This window comes from Octopus sinensis, unplaced genomic scaffold (assembly GCF_006345805.1).
Source record: "Octopus sinensis unplaced genomic scaffold, ASM634580v1 Contig16858, whole genome shotgun sequence".
In the NCBI taxonomy this organism is placed as follows: domain Eukaryota; kingdom Metazoa; phylum Mollusca; class Cephalopoda; order Octopoda; family Octopodidae; genus Octopus; species Octopus sinensis.
The window spans coordinates 8,006-17,500 of record NW_021834630.1 but is presented as its reverse complement, the minus strand read 5'-3'; the positions used below and the strand labels follow the sequence as shown (position 1 = coordinate 17,500).

Below are 9,495 nucleotides of genomic sequence, written 5' to 3'. Positions count from 1 at the left end.
CCAGCCAGCTCGCTGCCTTCAATAATTATAATCATATTGGTTTCTTATATATGCTTCAGAACCTCCCCTGACGGTATCGCTAGCCCGTCCATACATTTGATTTTGCCTCTCTTCAAGACTAACACACCACACTTTCTCAGTCCGAACTCCATTCTGATATCAGCACTGAAGGTATACACCGTATCAACGGACTTGGGCTTCATCTTTATCATAAAGTTTGAGGTCATCCATGTATAACAAATGGTTGACTTTTTGTTGGCGGCTTTTTGCTTTCCTCAGAATGAGTGTTAGTACAAAGATCAGTGTGGACAGACAGTCCCCTTGGAAGATGCCTTTCCTGATTTCTGTTGTCCCTAAAGTTCTTTCATATGCTGTCAGTTCCGTCCTTCTTTTCGCCATAATTTTTCCAAGTAATCGCTCAACATTCGATGCAATACCAAATAGGTTCATACATTCCATAATCCAAGAATGTGGGATCATATTGTATGATTTATGATCCATGATATGGTTAGGTTAATTTTTCCTCGAGATGTGGTCCACTTCCAAATCTCATCCCAACTTATTTTCCTCTCAACAACATGTTCTTTCTATCTCCTCATCTGTCCTTGTTGAATGCATCGCATCAAACGCATCCAGGGATCCCAGGGATTCCGGCCTTTTGAACAGATTCATCAACATATCCATTACTCTGTAAATATGTCACTGTTCTCCTCGACAGAATTCCCATAAAGATCTTGCCTTCCACATTCAATAAGGATATCAGCCTAAACTGTTTTATAGTCTCTGCACTGGTCTCCTTCGGCAGGACACCAATCTTTTACTAGAGTCTCTTCGCTTCACAGCTGTCGGTGTAGGAGAAAGAGCTTCTTTCGCAGACGATTGCAATATTTATAAACTTTTTATGAGACGCCATCACCTCCTGGGGCACTCTTTGCTCTCGCTTTTCTTACGAAATCATTCACCTCTCTCTCCCTGATGTCCCCAATTTGGAATTCAATATCAGGTCCTAAGAGATGATTTAGCCCATGTAGATGTGGCAGTGGTTGGTTACGGTGCGGATCGCTGTAGGTTTCTTTGACATTGAGCGTCCAAGTCTTCTTTCTTGCACGATAAAGAACCACTCTTCGGCTCAGTGAACAGCTTCTTAGTAAACCCGTACGGGTCCTGCAGAAACTGCCCCGAGTCCTTTTACTCTCCTTTCGACGCTCGTATCGGCGGATATGTCGTTGCATATAATGGCATTTCCTTTTCAAATCGTCATACAGCAGCGCGAGGCCAGGTTTTTCATCTTCTGTAGCACGTTTCCATCGCTTTCCACGGGTTTTTTCTCACTGAAGAAGAGAAAGTCATTTTCCACGTCGTCTATAGTCAGCAGACAAAAGTTTTTATTAAAAAATATCAACCTGTCTAAAGTTTAAAGCAGGGAAGGCGCCATGACAGTCGTAACAGTTAAAGATATTTCTGCCTTGAATATTTTGTTTATCAAAGCGAAGAATTGACTTTTCCGAAGATTTTTCGAATAAATATTAATAACAAATGTGTAGGTGTTAATTCTTGAGAGCATAAATCGATCTTGTGGTCCAACACAGTAATGAGATGAGAGAGAGAAAACGGCACCAACAGAAAAACCACATATTCAACAACAACAAGAACAACAAGGAGAAGAACAACGACAACAACAACCAATACTAACATCAACAGTAGTGTTAACAACAACAAAATAAGAATAAATATAAGACGCAGGCATGGCTGTGTTTAAGAAGCTAGCTTTGCAACCGTGTGATTTTAGGTTCAGTCCTACTGCGCGGCATCTTGAGCAAGTGTTTTCTCTCACAGCCCCAGGTCGACCAATGCCGTGTGAGTGAGTTTGCTACACAAAGACTGTGTAGAAACCTGAAGGCGGCGAGCTGGCAGAAACGTTAGCACGCCAGGCGAAATGCTCAGCAGTATTTCGTCTGTCGCTACGTTTTGAGTTCAAATTCCGCCGAGGTCGACTTTGCCTTTCATCCTTTCGGGGTCGATTAAATAAGTACCAGTTACGCACTGGGGTCGATATAATCGACTTTATCCCTTTGTCTGTCCTTGTTTGTCCTCTCTGGTTTAGCCCCTTGTGGGTAGTAAAGAAATAGGTATTTCGTCTGCCGCTACGTTCTGAGTTCAAATTCCACCGAGGTCGACTTTGCCTTTCATCCTTTCTGGGTCGATAAATTAAGTACCAGTTATGCACTGGTGTCGAAATGATCGACTTAATCCGCTTGTCTGTCCTTGTTTGTCCTCTCTGTGTTTAGCCCCTTGTGCGTAGTAAAGAAATAGGTATTTCGTCTGCAGTTACGTTCTGAGTTCAAATTCCACCGAGGTTGACTTTGCCTTTCATCCTTTCGGAGTCGATAATTTAAGTACCAGTTACGCACCGGGGTCGATACAATCGACTTAATCCGTTTGTCTGTCATTGTTCGTCCCCTCTATTTTAGCCCCTTGTGGGCAATAAAGAAATAAGAAACCTGTCGGGCTCACAATCATGAGGTAATGAGTTTGATTCTCGCACTGGGCTCTTTGTTGTGTTCTTGAGCAAGACACTTTATTTCACGCTGCTCCAGTTCACTCAGCTGTAGAAATGAGTTGCGACGTCACTGGAGCGGAGCTGTATCGGCCTTTGCCTTTCCCTGGGAGTGTCGAAAATGAAGATGGTTACGTAACTCTTGTTATTTTCTCATTTATTAATTAATATTATGCACTGTACCTGCTTGACACTTTACTTTGAAGCAAAAGTATATTGAATTCTAACATGGTTCCAGGTTCAGTCCCACTGCATGGCACCCTGGACAAAAGTTTTCTACCATAGCTCAGAATCAGTCAGAGCTTTGTGGGTGCATATGGTTGACGGAAACTGAAAAGAAGCCCGTCGTGTGCGTGTGTGCTTCTGTGTGTGTGTGTGTGTGTGTGTGTGTCTGTCTGTCTATATGTGTGTAGATGCTCGTTCCTCATCACCGCTTGACAACCGGTATTGGTTTGCTTGCATCCCCGTAACTTATTCTTTTGGTAAAAGAGACTGATAGAAAAGTACCAAGCTTAAAAAGAAAAAAAGTACAAAAAATTCTTCAAGGCGGTGCCCCAGTATGGCCACAGTCTAAAGAGTGAAACATGTAAAAGATAAAAAGATAAAGCTATCATTCCACTAGATCTAACCCCCCACACACACACACAACAGGCAATGTATTACAACCACTACATCACACACACACACACACCACACAACTACATCCTAAACCACCACGGCTTCTACAACACACAGACCATACAACTACTACCTAAACAACAGACTACGCCAACCACTACAGTTAAATGCACCACAGTACTATAGCTAACACACCCACACACAACTACTATGGCCAAACACACATACTACACTACCACAGCACATACACACACACACCATACAACTACTACGTAAACCACTACAGTTAAACGCACCACAGTACTATAGCTAACACACCCACACACAACTACTATAGCCCAAACACACACACACGCATACTATACTACTACAGCGCATACACACACTACACAACTACATCCTAAACCACCGTGGCTTCTACAACACACAGACCATACAACTACTACCTAAACAACAGACTACGCCAACCACTACAGTTAAACGCACCACAGTACTATAGCTAACACACCCACACACAACTACTATGGCCCAAACACACACACACACACACAACAGCACATGCACACGCACTACACAACTACATCCTAAACCACCATGGCTTCTACAACACACAGACCATACAACTACTACGTAAACCACTACAGTTAAACGCACCACAGTACTATAGCTAACACACCCACACACAACTACTATAGCCCAAACACACACACATACTACACTACTACAGCACATACACACACTATACAACTACATCCTAAACCACCATGGCTTCTACAACACAGCCCATACAACTACTACGTAAACCACTACAGTTAAACGCACCACAGTACTATAGCTAACACACTCACACACAACTACTATAGTCCAAACACACACACACATACTACACTACAACAGCACATGCACATGCACTACACAACTACATCCTAAACTACCATGGCTTCTACAACACACAGCCCATACAACTACTACGTAAACCACTACAGTTAAACGCACCACAGTACTATAGCTAACACACCCACACACAACTACTATGGCCCAAACACACACACATACTACACTACCACAGTACATACACACACTATACAACTACATCCTAAACCACCATAGCTTCTACAACACACGGCCTATACAACTACTACGTAAACCACTACAGTTAAACGCACCACAGTACTGTAACTAACACACCCACACACAACTACCCTACTACGCACACATACTACCCTGCTACACATATATACTACCCTACTACAGCACATACACACAACTACCCTACTACACGCACATACTACCCTGCTACACATATATACTACCCTACTACAGCACATACACTCACCCACACACCCACACAGACACAATCACCACACCAACACTACAACCCACACACAGCTACTCATTCAAGAGAAAACAGATCACCTTCTCCAATCACTAAATAACCTTTATAAGGTTCCACGCAGAAATTCTTTCCGAGTCATGCCCGTCAATCGTGCTTTGACATACAAACTAGAACTAGTCTTATGAGAATGGTCTTTTGTGACGACTAAGCTGACGTCGAGAGCCACACCACACACACACACACACACACACACATACGCACGCACACACACGCGCACACACACGCGCGCACACACACACACGTTTACATTTGCGCAAACAAACAATTGTATTGTTTGTTAAACGCTGGTTCACCTCACCTTTCTACGTCACACCCACGCTACCTGCATCACATGACGTATGCTCCATTGAGAGCTTACAGCAGCAGCAGCAGCAGCAGCAGCAGTAGCCGATGAGGGCGGGAGAAAGCGGGAAGAAGGTGGGGCGGGGGGTAAATCTCTAAGCAGTCACTAGACATGCTAAAAATAGCAGTCACGTTATCTCAAATTACGACCCTGACTTTTTAATAAGAAACCATATTGGACAATGTCCTAAACATACAATATGATGGACACACACACACACACACACACACAACACACACACACATGCACACACACACAGACTGACTCACAATATGTACAAAAGGTGCAGGCATGTGTGTGTTTAAGAAGCTCTGTTTGCAATTATGTGGTTTCGGGTTCAGTCCCATTGCGCGATACCTTGGACACCTTCTACCATAGTCTCGAGGGAAGGACTTTCTTTGGATCTTTTCGGTTTGAACGGCAATTTTTTCTAGTGGTGTCATATGAAATTGTCACTCATAATTATAACCCTATTATCGATCTATTGCATTTCAATGTTTTAGGGTTAGGGTTAGATAGAGTTAGTTAGGGTTAGGGCTAGGGGTGGAGGGAAGGGTATCTTTTTTTCTTCACAAATGTAAATAAACCCAATCTGTTTCTACCAGTATACGAAGTTTAAAATTTTTTAGTTACCTAGAAATTATGTTACAAACTGCCGTTCAAACCGAAAAGATCCCTTTCTTTTGCTCCTATCACCATAAACAAATAAAAAAAAAAACATTAGACATGGTGGAAATTTGATTTCCTACCATGTCTCTTTTACTCTTTTACTTGTTTCAGTCATTTCGGTCTCTTTTACGACTCTCGATCTGCTAAAAATAGTAGTGAAATCACCAGCTAATCACTAATTCGTCGTCGTAATGCGGCTCCGGGTTTTCTGTACATAATGAAATAGATGGGATGGTCACGGCTAGAAGCATTTGACTTGTGGCCATGCTGGAGCACCGCCTTCAGTCGAGCAAATCGACCCCAGGACTTATTCTTTGTAAGCATAGTGCTTTTTCTATCGGTCTCTTAATGCTGAACCGCTACGTTACGGGGACGTAAACACACCAGCATCGGTTGTCAAGCGATGTTGGCTTCTTTCAGTTTCCGTCTACCAAATCCACTCACAAGGCTTTGGTTGGACCGATAGGATAAGCACTGGACTCAAAATAGGCATAAGTACTGGGCTCGATTTAAGTTTTTGAATAAACTCTTCAAGTTGATGCCCCAGCACTGGCTGCAGTCCAATTTACTAAAACGAATAAAAGATGAAAGACGCGACGGCCTCGGCTAGAACGCCTGTGAACAGGGTTGACTGCGGAGACTAAACAGCAACTTCAATGTTTCCGATAACAAAGGCGGTGACCTGGCAGAATCGTTAGCACGCGAAATGCTTAGCGGTATTTCGTCTACCGCTACGTTCCGAGTTCAAATTCCGCCGAGGTCGACTTTGCCTTTCATCCTTTCGGGGTCGATTAAATAAGTACCAGTTACGCACTGGGGTCGATATATATTTCTTTACTACCCACAAGGGGCCAAACATAGAGGGGACAAACAAGGACAGACAAAGGGATTAAATCGATTACATCGACCCCAGTGCGTAACTGGTACTTAATTTATCGACCCCGAAAGGATGAAAGGCAAAGTCGACCTCGGCGGAATTTGAACTCAGAAAGTAACGACAGACGAAATACCGCTGAGGATTTCGCCCGGCGTGCTAACGTTTCTGCCAGCTCGCCGCACTGGGGTCGATATAATCGACTTAATACCTTTGTCCTTGTTTGTCCCCTCTATGTTTAGCCCCTTGTGGGCAATAAAGAAATAAGACTCGTTAGCACGCCGGGCAAAATGCTTAGCGGCATTTCGTCCGTCTTTACTTTCTGAGTTCAAATTCCGCTGAGGTCAACTTTGCCTTTCAACCTTAATGAGTACCAGTTGAGTACTGGAGTCGATGTAATCGACTTAACCACTTCCTCTAAATTGCTGGCCTTGTGCCTATAGTAAAGAATAACATTAGTACAAGACTAAGGCAGCGAGCCGGTAGAATCAATGGCACACCGGACCAAATATATAGCGGCGTTTAATTCGTCTTTACATTCTGAGTTCAAGTTCCACCGAGGTCCACTTTACATTCTTTTGAGTTCGATAGAATAAGTACCAGTTGAATACTGAGGTCGATGTAATCAACTTACCCTACTGAAATTGCTAGCCTTATAACAAAATTTGAAAACAATATTTCCAATAACAACAAATACGACACTGTGGACATGAAGTAGCCACTACATGGTCTCTCGATCTGCTAAAAATAGTAGTGAATCACCAGCTAATCACTAATTCGTCGTCGTAATGCGGCTCCGGGTTTTCTGTACTTAATGAAATAGATGGGATGGACACAGCTAGAAGCATTTCGATCAAAGATCCGATCGGTCATGGTTCTCTTGCTGTTAAAGAAATAAGAAGAACAATATCATTAGTAATAATGATGATTCAAAAAAGAAATACATCACGTGGTTATTTGGCGAGGTAGAAACAGCAGCCAAATGTTTCTTCAGTTATTATTACACGCTGCTATACTAAAATGAAAGTACAATCTTAGATACCCCGTTCTTAAAAACGCACAAATGGTTATAGTTGGAGTGAGCATGAGACATCTTGGCACAGCCGTTTTGGCGTTACTTGTTTGGCGTTACTTGTTTGGCGTCACTGACTGAAGCTGATTTATTTGACACAAGCCGTTTTAATGTTCCATTTGACTGTGGCCATGCTGGAGTACCTTTAGTTGAGCAAATCGACCCCAGGACTTATTCTTTGTAAGCCTAGTACTTATTCTATCGGTCTCTTTTGCCGAACTGCTAAGTTACGGGGACGTAAACACACCAGCATCGGCTGTCAAGTGATGTTAGGTGGGGGGACAAACACAGACACACACACGCACACATATACATATATACGACGGGCTTCTTTCAGTTTCCGTCTACCTAATCCAGTCGTAAGGCTTTGGTCGGCCCGAGGCTGTAGTAGAAGACACTTGACCAAGGTGTCACTCAGTGGGACTGAAACCGGAACCCTATGGTTCGTAAGCAAGCTACTTACCACACAGCCACTCCTATATATATATATATATATATATATATATATACATTTATATTTATATATATATGCATGTATGCATGTATGATTGCATGTCTGTATATGCATGTTGAGAGATAGATAGTTAGATACATACATACATACATACATACATACATACATACATACATACATACATAATTCGTACGTTACAAGAGCAATCTGTGAGTGGAACAGTAAAAATATGTAAGACTTCTCTGAAACTCCAAATGTGAATTTGGTCTGTGTTAGCTACATCCCAAAGACAGAGCCTTGTACCTTTGTTGGAAACCAGTGCCCCCTCAGTGGAAGATTCAAACACAGAAGAGACTACATGCATACATACAAAACTGTTGGCATATGTGAGTATATCAGTCGTCTCCCTTTACTATACAACAATCTATGACAACGTCGGTATATTCACAGAATTCTCATTCCCACACTCATTGCCACCTGTTTTGTTGCTGACCTTAAGCTCAAGGCTAGCATTTTACTCTTTTCTCTTTTACTCTTTTACTTGTTTCAGTCATTTGACTGCGGCCATGCTGGAGCACCGCCTTTTAGTCGAGCAAATCGACCCCGGGACTTATTCTTTGTAAGCCCAGTACTTATTCTATCGGTCTCTTTTTGCCGAACCGCTAAGTGACGGGGACGTAAACACACCAGCATCGGTTGTCAAGTAATGCTAGGGGGACAAACACAGACACACAAACACACACACACACACATACATATATATATATATATACAAATATATACGACGGCTTCTTTCAGTTTCGGTCTACACAAATCGCCACAAGGAAGGCCGGGGGCTATAGCAGAAGACACTTGCCCAGATGCCACGCAGTGGAACTGAATCCAGAACCATGTGGTTGGTTAGCAAGCTACTTACCACACAGCCACTCCTGCGTGTGTGTATATATTTTATGTATGTGTGTGTGTGTGTGTGTGTGTTGTGTGTGTGTGTGTGTTTGTGTGTGCGCGCGTGCGTATACATTAGGCTTCTCAAAACCAGAAAGGAAAAAAACTAATTTGAAGTCTGCTGATCCATCCCATCACTGCAACTAAAAATCCGTAAAACCTTCCGGAAGCTTATCATTTAAATCTCTCTCTATATAAACGGCAGTTTGTCTGTCTGTGTGTCTGTGTGTCTGTTCTGTTTAGTGTACCCTCACCCTGACCACGGCTTTCAACCGATTCTGATGAAACTTGACACATACATAGCCCAATGTCATAATTCAAAACTAACGCAGCGAAAATTTTGAAAAGTTTCCCCAGTTCTGAAAAAAATCGATAAATTCGACATGGGGTCGAGAATCAGAAACACAAACCACAGACTGTCTAGGGGACGCAACTCAACCTTTTTAACTCTCAAAAAAATTTAAAATAATTTTTCCCCCATTTTTTTGCTATTTTTTGGCTATAACTCTCTAAAATTGCTTTATAGTTATTTCCCTTACAAACCCGAGCAACGCCGGGCGATACTGC

At 42.5% G+C, this 9,495-nt stretch overlaps 1 long non-coding RNA gene across 1 annotated transcript in view; it reads right to left on the bottom strand.

Moving 5' to 3' along the window:
* Nucleotides 1–6,631, bottom strand: part of LOC118761731 — a 14,258-nt gene extending 7,627 nt beyond the window's left edge. Inside the window, exon 1 of the long non-coding RNA XR_004997598.1 lies at nt 6,594–6,631. This is a non-coding gene — a long non-coding RNA (uncharacterized LOC118761731). The remainder of the gene's footprint in view (nt 1–6,593) is intronic.
* Between the last annotated feature and the right edge of the window lie 2,864 nt (nt 6,632–9,495).